This window comes from Mus caroli, unplaced genomic scaffold (assembly GCF_978045245.1).
Source record: "Mus caroli unplaced genomic scaffold, Mus_caroli_1 scaffold_11, whole genome shotgun sequence".
In the NCBI taxonomy this organism is placed as follows: domain Eukaryota; kingdom Metazoa; phylum Chordata; class Mammalia; order Rodentia; family Muridae; genus Mus; species Mus caroli.
In genome coordinates, this window is record NW_028227266.1 from 7357011 (window position 1) to 7369466 (window position 12456).

General features: G+C 42.0%; 1 protein-coding gene across 4 annotated transcripts in view; it reads right to left on the reverse strand.

The window, feature by feature from the left end:
* The window catches only part of Cntn5 (contactin 5), a 1232986-nt gene that overhangs the window by 960215 nt on the left and 260315 nt on the right, over positions 1 to 12456 (reverse strand). Inside the window, exon 1 of one of the 4 annotated variants that reach the window (XM_029481829.2) lies at positions 4669 to 4742. The exons of the other annotated variants lie outside the window; for them this stretch is intronic. The gene's annotated coding sequence lies outside the window, so the exon portion shown is untranslated. Of the gene's footprint in view, positions 1 to 4668; positions 4743 to 12456 lie in introns of those variants that run through there. 4 annotated transcript variants of the gene reach the window in all.

Genomic DNA, 12456 nt, shown 5'->3' on the forward strand with positions numbered 1-12456 from the left:
TTCTGGAAAATAATCATCACAGCCATTGACTCCTCTTCCTTTTTCATCTCCTCTCATAAGAGCAGCCATTTTCCCAGTAGTCTAAGCTAGGGAGCTTCAGCGATTCCAGACTTCTCATTCTTCCTCTGTGTTCTATTAGTTTCTAAATCATATTGCTTGGCCCTCTGTAATCTTAGATCTTTTTTCTCTCTATTCCTAGCCCTGCTGTGGTCTAAGTGAGCAGTTTCACATATTGCCATTGATTCTGCATCCACATTGATACTGCATCCACAATGACAGTGTAGACTGCAAATCAGAAAAGAGGAGAGTGGGTACTGATACTTATCAGCATGCACTTTTATTTATATATACTCATGTATTTACTTATTAGCAGAACTTATATTTGTATGCACTCATAAATCAAATTCATTTTAATATATCTTTTCTTCATTCTCCATTGCATCTTATGTCTTATGCTATCTATTGAAAATTTAAGACTAAAAAAGGCAAGGATGCTGAGGGTGGTGGTTTGAATATGCTTGGCTCAGGGAGTGGCACTATTTGGAGGTATGGCCTTGTTAGAGTAGGTATATCTCTGTGGGTTTGGGCCTTAAGACCCTCTTCATAGTTGTCTGGAAGTGAGTCTTCCACTAGCAGCCTTCAGATTAAGATGTAGAACTCTCAGCTCCTCCAGTGCCACGCCTGCCTAAATGCTGCCCTGCTCCCACCTTGTTAATAATGGAATGAACCTCTGACCTGTAATCCAGCCCAATTGCTTTGGCCATGGTGTGTGTTCACAGCAGTAAAACTCTAACTAAGACAATGAGCATAAGAACTTTGTGGCTCAGTGAGAAAGCAGGATGGGCACCTAACACTGTGAGATGAGTTTTGTAACAGTGGTTCTGCTACAGAACAGGTGCTATGACATCGAAGGATTCATTTTAGGTGACTATTGAGTCACCGAAGATTACAATCTACAAGAGCAAAGTCTAAACAGAAAAAATAAAAATAAAATAAAATAAAACAAAACAAAAAATAAAGAAAAAATTCCAAATGTATGTATGATCATAGCTGGATACAGAGAGGTGAACCAAGTATCTGATGTGTTTAGAAAAATTAAAAATAATTCTTGAAATTGGTGCTAATTATAACACTAGTTTATAGACATAAGTTATTATAGCTTATAAAGCATGTTTGGCTATATTAGGGGAGGTAAGTATAACCCAAGTATGACTCAGTAGATAAAGAATTTGGATTTTTAGAGAGATAACTACAACTGGAGAGTTGAGGAGTGGATGATTCTTATGTCTGGAATCGCTCAGTTCACTTCCTTCCTCTATAGAAACAGTGCAAACATTTCACCATTTAGAACTGACCACCTTTGGTGTTCCACAGTGGCTGGGACTGTTCAGATATCTAGCTGATGTCAAATGTCCTCATCTTTCTTTGCAAGGGTATTTAAAACCAAAAGTGTTGATTATCTTTTGTTAACCATGTATAATGTGCAGTTTTTAATGATACCAGGTGGGCCATCCTGATTCCAGATTAACTACCTTCCACTCACATGATTTTCTTCCCCCGCTTGCTGCCACCTGTCTGGTACCAAAGCTGCTCAACTGTGGAAGCTGACAGCTGGTTCTTCAGTGGGGAATGATGGGAGCAGAAGTCAGGTGAAAATGGTTCATTAGCAATGAGACAGAAAAATCTGCAGCCTCCCTGAGGACATCTTGGGTGTTGTGTCTGCCTGCTAATTTACCGGACACAGAGCTAATTATGAAAATAAAATAAAAATTTTCAATATCTTTAGAGGTACCTAGGATATGATGTCATCATCCTCGACACACTGATATATCTTTTGGCTGAGATTTCCATTTCAATATGAAGTGTAACATAAAGGCTATAGACAAATTCTCTGATAGCTTATTTTCACAGGGTGGTTCAGGAAGGAACCCAGACTAGCAAGTTGGCTTGTAAGACTCTGATCACTCACAAACTGTCTGAAATCCCATAATTCCTTCATCTCTAGTCTTCAACAACAAGTCAACAGAACAGAACCTAAAGCCCATGACATTCTGACCATGCTTGTAGATTTCTTTCTTTTTATGTCCCATTTCCTTCCATTTATATTAATAAGACACTTATCTGAGTTATCTCTCAGCTATGGGTTTGAAACTGTTTAAGGCTCTTTCAGCTTTGTGCTAGAATGCTTGATATCACTAGAAACAAAGCTTGTTATACTTGGAATTATTATTATTATTATATACTTTTTAAAATTTTAATGTGGCCCCCCACACATTCTAAGATGTATGTATATGTTGAAGCCGGTGGAATGTTGAAGCCGGTGGACAGCTTGCAGTAGTCCTCTCTGCCAGCCATGTGGGTTCAGAGGACCAGGTTCTGGTTGACAGTCTTAGTGGCTTGTACCTTTTCACATTCACTATCTTGCCAGCTTTTGAAATAAAAAATTATGCTACTTTTATAAATGATATATAGAGGTAAGATGTCATGAAATTAGGATTTTTGCAAGGACTTTACATCTGCTTCATGGCAGTGGTGACTTAATTATTCACACACAAATATTCTTATAGTAAGTCCATTGTCACAGAATATTTCCCGTTCTTATAGAAAGTCCATTGTCAGTAGTGCTCAAATCATTCACACACATAACCCTTCTCATAGTAGGTCAATTATCACCGATTATTACATAAGAATTCTTCAATTACAGAGATGAATTACACTTAACTAATGACTGTTACTGACAGGCTGATTGGTGTAGTGGTGCGCTCCTCAAATCCCAGCACTATGAAGGCAGAACCAGGAACATTGACCAATGTTTGAATCCAGCATGGTCTACATAGTGAATTCCATGCCATCAAGGGCTATTTAGTAAGAGGCTGATTCAAAGAACAAATAAACAACAACAACAAAATCTTATTTCTAAGATATGAATCATAACAACACTAACAGCATAGCATAAAAAGCTTCATGCTTACAAAAAAACCACCTAAAGCCAAAAACCAAAAATAAACAAAAAAACAAAAAAACCACCACCAAGAAACTCCCCACCAAAACTGCATGATGGCTCACCTGTACTGGCCTTCTCTTTACCAGACCCTGGCTAATAGAGCAATTTCTCATGTTAGAAACACACGGACACAAGGATAACCATGAATGAGACCAGCACAGTCCTAAAAATAAACTTTTCTAAAGTCTTGCAGGCCCTTTGTTATCTGGACTTCCTTGTCACAAGTGTGCCCTTCTTTCTGGTCCTTTTCATTACTCGGTGGCCCCTGGCTCTGCCATTTGTGACAGCCACTTTAAGTCACAATGGTAGGTCTGTTACTATTAGTTAAGAATTCTATTCAAGTTCACGGTAAGTAGATTTTTTCTCCTATAATCCTTGACATCCTTAGTAGTGAGGGTCATAGGGCTGTCTGCAGCAGACAGTCAAGCCAAGAATGAATTGGTTGTTGAAACATTTTATTCACAATACCATGAACTCCCTAACCATCCCCGTTACTGCCATGTGTCACCCTTATACCACATGTACATTCTATCTAAAAAAAGAGGAGTCTCTTTTATTTCCGTAAATCCAATATCACAGAACAAAACTGCTTTTCAGGCATGGCAAACAAGTCTCTTCCCCAAGAGGAGCTGCAGGTTGCAATGGGCTTAACAGACTTAGTTCTCTGCAGAGTGCTAGAGTCTGGGAGGGGTTTCAGGACTGGAAAAGGTGTTTCCTTGCCTACCCACCACAGGCACACAGCTTTTAGCACTTCTGGTTTCAAGGCACAAAGTCAGGCAGGAACTGGTAATGAGGTAACGCCCATAGAAAGAGGGCCAGAGGCCTGACAGCATGCCAGGGCAGAGAGTCATTTGGCTCCAGGCTTCTGGGAGCTGAGCTTCTGTTATCACCACTCTCTCCAATTGCTACTGAGTGGAGGGATTTGCTTCACATCATGAAATAGAAGCCTGCTCCTTGATTGGTCTAAAGAGTAATTTTTAAAAGTGAAGACTAATTGGGCTGATTTTGCTGTTATGATTTAGCTTTCTGTAATTCATAAGGATGGAAACTGTGGGTGGAAATGGCTTGAATTAAAATTAATGTTTTAATCCTCTCCCAAAGAATTATCTCTCCTCAAGAACCGGAAAATATTTCAAATGCAGATGAACAAAAGTATTTATTTTTTGTAGCTCTATGAGCTATATAAAAAACTTCAAATATTTCAGAAATAATGTATTTATGAAAACTCTTCTAATCCTTAAAAAAATACAAGATCAGTTTAGAAAAAATGTTAAGACAGTTTTACTCTCCCTTCCCTTCCCAGGACCATGGTACGATTTATGTCCTACCCATAAGAGCTAAGAGGCATGTAGATGATGCCTTTCTTCGGGATGGGACGCCAGAGATTTGAATACTGGCAAAATGCCTGGTAGCATCAATGGATTTATGATCTACAGTGGTCATCAGCTTCAGCTTAGAAGCTGATTTGCTAATCAATTTGTTAATGTCTAAAGAAAGATGTCAGTGGCCTGGGAGCAAAACATGTAGATTCATTTTCGCAGATGATCTGCTGCCATCAGAATGTAATACTTCTTCGAAAATTGCCTTAAAACATAGTTAAAATAACAGATATTGGGGGTTCACTTAATCAAGTCCATTATTTAAATTCACACACACACACTTACCTTTCTCTAAGATACCCAAGACACTTCTTACAGTCTTCACTGTATCAGCAAAACTTGTTAACATTGTAAGCAGCCTTATAATAAAAAGAAATACGGCTGCTATAATGGTATAAATCAGTCAGAAATCTAGAAAAAAACATGGGAGGGTGAAAAGGAGAAAGGATGGGGGTGGTCTTAGAAGGCCTTTGACATGTAAGTGATAAAGACTATGGAGAGGAAGGGTGCAAGTGTGTGTGTTGTGGGGGTGGGGAGAAGTGATAGTGGGAGAGAGCAGCCAAGCAGGGAAACTCTAAAACCAACATATGAAAGTGCCACCGAGGCTGGGCAGTGGAGATGCATGACTGTGGAGCGCTGCTATCTCGTAAACATCCTGTGCTGAGTCATTTCCTCAGTACTATCTCGTAAACATCCTGTGCTGAGTCATTTCCTCAGTACTATCTCGTAAACATCCTGTGCTGAGTCATTTCCTCAATAACAACTCGTAAACATCCTGTGCTGGAAATCCCCGCCCCGGGCAGCTCCGCCTCAGGGATGGGGCAATCAGTGTTGAGCCAATCATGGCTTGCCACGTCCGAGGCAGGGAGAATTTCTTATAAAAGGGAGGGGCTCGGATTGCCTGGGGTCTCCGGTTGTGAAGCTTATGCTCTCCCTCTCAAGACGCATAAAGCTTGCTGCAGAAGAACCCTATTGTGTGTGGTGTCCTTATTCGCGGGCGAATCAGAGAACACTCACATCTGGTGCCGAAAACCCGGGAAAACAAAGAACATCGTGAGCACCGTCGGAGATCCCTCGGTGACGGGGAGGGTCCAGAACTGCAGGAACTACGTCTCGGAAAGGTATGCCTGAATTTTACCTGACCCTTTCGCACTCCCTTCAACTAACTGGGCCATGGGAGGGATTGCCCGAGGCTTTAATTATCGTCTTCGTGGCTTTGGTTGTATGGTTCCTAGCCCGAAAGAAAGGGCAAAAGGTTTTAGAAGCTATGCAGGAAGGTATGTCAGAATCCGAGCGTAGTGAGAGGATGGGTGTGCGCACAAAAAACCATAAAAAAGGCAAAAAAGGGAAGTGAAAAAGGACCTCCCGGGAGAAATAGAAAGGGAGAGAAGGGGAGCAGCAGGCCCGGGTTATATCCGACCCGAGAACTGGCTGCCCTCCACCTAAGAGATACCTCGGATTCTTCTGAAACCGAGGATAGTAAGCTGACCTCGGAGGAAGAGGGCGAGTTAGAAGAAGAAGCAGTTAGATATAAAGGAGAAAGGTATCACCCAGATGAAGGCGGGCGACCTGAGTCAAGTAAGCCCGCGTCCGGTGTCTTCTCTAAGGATAGGAGATTGTTGGCTGCCGCCATTCCCTCCGCTCCCCCACCTTATGAGGCCCGGTCATCCACAACTTCCTTTTTTCCCCAAAGGATCCTCCACAAGCTACACTTAGCGTTTCCTGTTTATGAACAGGAAGGGGGGAGAATCTACGCTCCTGTAGACTATAGTCAGATAAAAGATCTTGCAGAATCAGTAAGAAAATATGGTCCCAATGCTAATTTTACTATTATGATTCTTGAAAGAATGGCACAAACTGCCATGACACCTAGTGATTGGCAAATGGTGGTTAAGGCCGCCTTGCCTACCATGGGACAATACATAGAATGGAAAGCCTTGTGGCATGAGGCAGCCCAGTCCCAGGCCAGGGCCAACGCAATAGCCCTTACGCAAGAGCAGCGGGATTGGACATTTGACCTTTTAACAGGCCAAGGCCCGTGGGCCGCAGATCAAATTAATTACCATTGGGGGGCGTACGCCCAGATTTCCAGCACAGCCATACGGGCCTGGAAGTCACTTAATCACAAGGGAGAAACCACCAATCAGCTTACAAAAATTGTTCAAGGGCCCCAGGAGCCCTTTGCCGACTTCGTCGCACGCATGGTGGAGGCGGCAGGAAAAATCTTTGGGGACCCAGAGGGGATAGGACCCTTTATTGAGCAACTGATTTTTGAACAAGCCACCCAGGAATGCAGGAATGCCATTGCTCCTAGAAAATCAAAAGGGTTGCAAGAATGGCTAAGAGTGTGTAGAGAGCTTGGAGGTCCACTTAGCAATACTGGCCTCGCGGCCGCCATCATGTTAGCACAAAAGCATCCTCCACAAAAGAAGACCGGTGAACGGACCTGTTTTAATTGTGGTAAGCCTGGACATTTCAAAAGAGATTGCAAAGCCCCAGACAAGAAAGGGGGGGTCTTGACCCTCTGCACGAGGTGTGGTAAAGGGTACCACAGAGCAGATCAATGTCGCTCAGTGCGAGATATACAGGGAAGGCTTTTGCCTCCATTAAATGTTCCTGCTCCCAATGTGTCAAAAAACGGGTCACTGGGCCCACGGTCCCAGGGCCCTCAAAGATATGGGAACCGGTTTGTCAGAACATCCGGGATGGCGGAAGAAGCGACCCAGGAAGACCCACAAGGGTGGACCTGCGTGCCGCCTCCGACCTCCTACTAATGCCCCAAATGAGTATCCAACCAGTACCTATAGAGCCAATGTCACCTTTGCCCCCTGGGACCATGGGCCTTATCCTCGGACGAGGATCACTCACCTTACGGGGCCTAGTGGTCCATCCTGGGGTTGTTGACCATCTACACTCCCCCGAAATACAGGTCTTATGTTCCAGCCCCAGGGGCGTGTTTTCCATCAGTGCAGGAGATAGGATAGCTCAATTGCTGCTCCTCCCCGACACCCTCTGGGAGGACTCCCCAGGCCCCAGTCCCAAAACGATGGGGTCGTCAGGAACTGATTCAGCCTACCTTGTTGTATCCCTGAATGAAAGGCCCAAACTCTGCCTCGAAGTAAATGGAAAAAGGTTTGAAGGTTTTCTTGATACCGGGGCAGACAAAAGCATTATATCCACGCACTGGTGGCCAAAAGCTTGGCCCACTACAAAATCGTCCCACTCTCTACAAGGTCTGGGATATCATTCATGCCCTGCCATAAGCTCAATGAGTTTGACCTGGAAGGCTCCTGAGGGACAAAAGGGTAAATTCGAACCTTATGTGCTCCCGCTCCCAGTAAACCTTTGGGGGAGAGACATTATGCAACATTTGGGCCTAACCCTGTCCAATGAAAAAATCGTGTCGGAGGAAGGGTTGAACAAGGCAAAAAACATGATGCTATAATTTCACATATGCCGCTAATCTTTCTAAGAGTTTGTCCCAACAGCTGCTATATAATTGGACGTCTGATTTTGATCAAACCCTCCAGAAACTTAGATTGGCCATCGTCTAAATCAATTCCACCAGACTTGACCTCTCCTTGACCGAAGGCTTTTCGTCATGGATTTCTTCTGCTGTTTCTTATTTTAAGGAATGGGTGGGGGTGGGTTTGTTTGGAATTCTCCTTTGCTTCGGATCGGTATCTAGCTTATGGTTAATTTGCAAATTATATAAGAAAAATAATAGAGACAAAATCATGATATCCCAGGCGCTTGCTGCCTTGGAGCAGGGGCAATCTGCACAGGTATGGTTGGCGGCGCTTAAACAAAATCGATTTGCACCACTGGTCGCTGGCTGCCCGCGCTTTAGCGGGTGAGCTTCAGCAGCCCTAGAGGATTGTAGAGCAATGCATTGCACAGGTGGTCCCCCCGTCCCACCTGGGGAATATGCCGTCTAGTGGGGGTTTCCTGCCCTAGTCTTCCCCTCCTCGAAAAAATGGCAGAGGGACAGGTCGGAGCAACTTCGGGTCCCACTCAAGCCTAGTTGTTGCTTGCGGACATAGTTCTTACATCTCTGAGTAAGAGGATTCGGCCAATGTTCCCGTCCTCTCATACTGGGTGTCCAGTTGGTTTTATTAGACAAAAAAGGGGGAGATGTGGAGCGCCGCTATCTCGTAAACATCCTGTGCTGAGTCATTTCCTCAGTACTATCTCGTAAACATCCTGTGCTGAGTCATTTCCTCAATAACAACTCGTAAACATCCTGTGCTGGAAATCCCCGCCCCGGGCAGCTCCGCCTCAGGGATGGGGCAATCAGTGTTGAGCCAATCATGGCTTGCCACGTCCGAGGCAGGGAGAATTTCTTATAAAAGGGAGGGGCTCGGATTGCCTGGGGTCTCCGGTTGTGAAGCTTATGCTCTCCCTCTCAAGACGCATAAAGCTTGCTGCAGAAGAACCCTATTGTGTGTGGTGTCCTTATTCGCGGGCGAATTAGAGAACACTCACACATGACTTTAATCTGAGCACTTGGGAGGGAGAGGCAGGTGGATCTCTGTGAGACTGAGGCCAGCCTGGTCTACAGAGTGAGTTCCAGGACAGCCTGAACTATTACATACAGTAATCCTATTTTGAAAACACACACACACACACACACACACACACACACACACACACACACACACAGGAAAATGCCAGAAGTAACCCTGTCACTTTATGAAACAATAAGGAAGAATGGAAGGAAGATGATAGTTAGATTTAAATATATTCATCGTATTTTTCTCTTAGAGTTTATTGCTATAAAATGTGTATTGTTTTCCTGTAATCATTTAAATTTGAATAAAGGTAATATATATGTGTATATATGTATATATATGTGTGTGTGAATGTGTATACATATATATACATATATACACACATATATATATATATACATATATATATACATATATATATATATACACACTCACACACACACACAAACACACACACTATATATCTGTATATATTTGTATGAAGAAGTTTAGAGCACTGCCCTTTCCTCCCTAGTGCTAGGGTTAAAGGGGTGTGCCTCCACGCCCCAAGCCTTGTGGCATTTTCATCTATTGCTTTGCTGCTCTCTTCCACCATCAGCAGACCCCACTCCTCCCACACAACACTTGCACTTCACAATGAAGAATTTAACACCAGTAGTGTCATCTGTAGCCTCCTGTCACAAGGAGGCTTCTAGGATGCAGATTCCATCTCTCCATCTAACCAATCCACTTACAGGGAAGTCTCCCATACCTCACAAGCATTTTTTTTCACACAACCTATAACTCTTACTTTTTCAGTATTATTTATTTTCTATGTCTTTTTTGTCTACCAACACCATGCAAAACAAAACCATACAAAACAAAACACCAAACTTTCATCTTGCTGTACTTATCCCTTTATATTTTTGACTGTTTTGTTCAATAGTTACTAATTATGGCATTCTGACTCAGAATTAGGAGACAAATCTGGCTTTCCTTTCTGCCTCCAACAAGCACTGAGTTCAACCTATCGATTTTCTCAAACAAGAAGGTGGCCATTGTCTCCCAATAGCCATTCATGCCTCACACCGATTAACGAGACTCATGCTTGAATATAACCGCTTTGTAGCTTCCCATCAACAAAACTGAAGTGTTAATCTTTGAACATCAGTGTTTGAAGACCTCTCTTTCGCCAAAGATAAAGGATGAAAATCTGTAAATAACTGTTCAAAACCTTTCCCCCCACAGCATTATCTGATATTTTCTCTTCCCATGGGTTGCTGTTGTTATTCTCTGATTTATAGTGGATGCATCACTCTCTCTGGAATTAACAGCAATATCTTCTTTTTCTAATATCTTGCCACTCAAAATGCAATATGAAAATTCTCAAAGTAACCTGTGTTTGGGGGTTTGTTACAGATGCTGACCTAGGGAATCAATGCCCATGAGAAAATAACCCATTGTCCGTTACACACAATGCAGAATGACGCTTTAAAGACACCTTTCCCGTCCCACAGGACCTGTCATGCCCCTATGAAGACAAATATCCCATTATTATGTGCCTTCACCTTGTGAGCCTCTCTTCCCATCAACACCAGGCCCCATATCTTCCTTTTCTCCTCTTCTTTTTCCTGTTTGTTAATTTTTAACGTCATTGTAGAAATAGGTACTTCTTTCTGACCCACTGCATATGACAATCAACTGTTTTCCCTTTTCATTGCACTCTGGCAGCTCTCTGACTAAGGGAAGAATATGCTTCCCTCTGGACCAGACAGTCAAGCTCCCACTCTACATATGGAGGGATAATAAGAAAACAACAAGATTAAAGATTTCAACTTGATTGGGTACAGTGTAATAAAATATCATCCTTTGCCCCATTAACACATATTCACACAGTATGATAATTAAAATAAAATAAAGGGCTGGGGAGAAGATTCAGAAGTTAAGATCATTGATTGCTCTTTCTGATGACCTGAGTTAGATACCAGAACCAATGTTGGGTAGCTCACTACCATCCATAAATACAGTTCCAGGGGGAAATGAAAAGACTGAGATCATGGACACTTACATCCCTATGTATATATCACAAATACACTGTCATATCATATAAAAACATTAACATTTTTAAAATTTAAAAATATTTTTAGAAAATAAAAGAGATCACATCCTTGTGTTGGTGAAAGGAAATTGACCTTAGCAAACATGCTCATCACCTATCAAAGCAAGATGACATAAGTCTACAAAGACACACTGTGACATGTCCACAGTCAGGGAATGAATGAAATAGCAATGTTGAGTGTCCCTGTAGCTATCAGAGCAATGCTAATTTAAACTGAAGTTACATTCATTCTTGCCCATCAGGATGATAGACATTAAGAGGGTGTATGTCTCTGCTTTTACATGTGTATGTATCTTCAGCTTTTTCTTCGGCTTTTTTTCCCTATTTTTTTGTCCTATTCTAGTTTGTTTGGCTTTGTTTTATCTTATCTTACTTTATTTTATTATCTTTCTCTGAGAGACTAAATTTTTTATAACAAATTACAGAATGGTGTGGAGTCCAATAGTAGGAAAGGTGAGGGATGGATTTTGGACTTGTTGGGAAAATGGATCCATAATCAGAATATATTGTATGAAAGGAAATCTATTTGCAAAAATAGAAAGAAAAAAGAAAATAACTAACCTGACAAGGATGCAGACACCAATGGTGAGAAGGTAATCCACTTTAGTTCCTATGGAAGCCACTATGGAGGGTCCTCAAACAACTAATAATGTATCTCCCGCATGTCCTATCTGTAGTCCTCCTGACTACAAGGCCACATGTCACTGAGTTAACAAATCACAGAGATACATGTGCACTGACACTTGATACTTCTTAAAACAGGTAAATTATAGAACCAAGTAGGTGTCCATTGATAGAGGACTACATAAAGAAAATGAAATTTTTGAATAACTCAAGAGAAAAGGAAATGGGTCATTTTCAGAAAAATGAATGCACTGATGAGAGAAAAGCATGCGACATCATATCAAAACTAGTGTACTTCAGAAGACTGGGTACACACATTCTCTAGATTGTGGGTCCAAGATCTATGTTTATATGAGGTCACATTTGTGGATAAGACATGAAAGCAGAAAAGAAATCATCATCAAAACATGGGCACCAATTGTGGAAGGGAGGGAGATGCCAGGGCAAGAGGAATATTCTGGTCAAATGTGCTGGATAAAAATGTTTTTATAAAACCCTCTGATCTAAAAATAAAGAAAAAGAAATCACCAGAAATTAATACCTAAAACAAATAAATAGAATGTCTCATGGGGGAGGATTGTAAGAATCACTTTCTTTCAGAAATCTCTTGTTAATATACCCAATTTTAGAGGAGCTTTGGAAAACTGGATATGTTCTGTTTGGTGGTTTGAACTGTTTCATAACACATGCACGCAGCACACTGGGCTCCTATTCAATCTAACTTGTCCCATTAGTTATACCCTGAGAGGCTACGTATACGTTTGAAACTATCATAACTCACCTTCTCTATATCTTTTCATTACCTGGACCTGAAAGTTTGCTTCTGCTATGCATGACCAA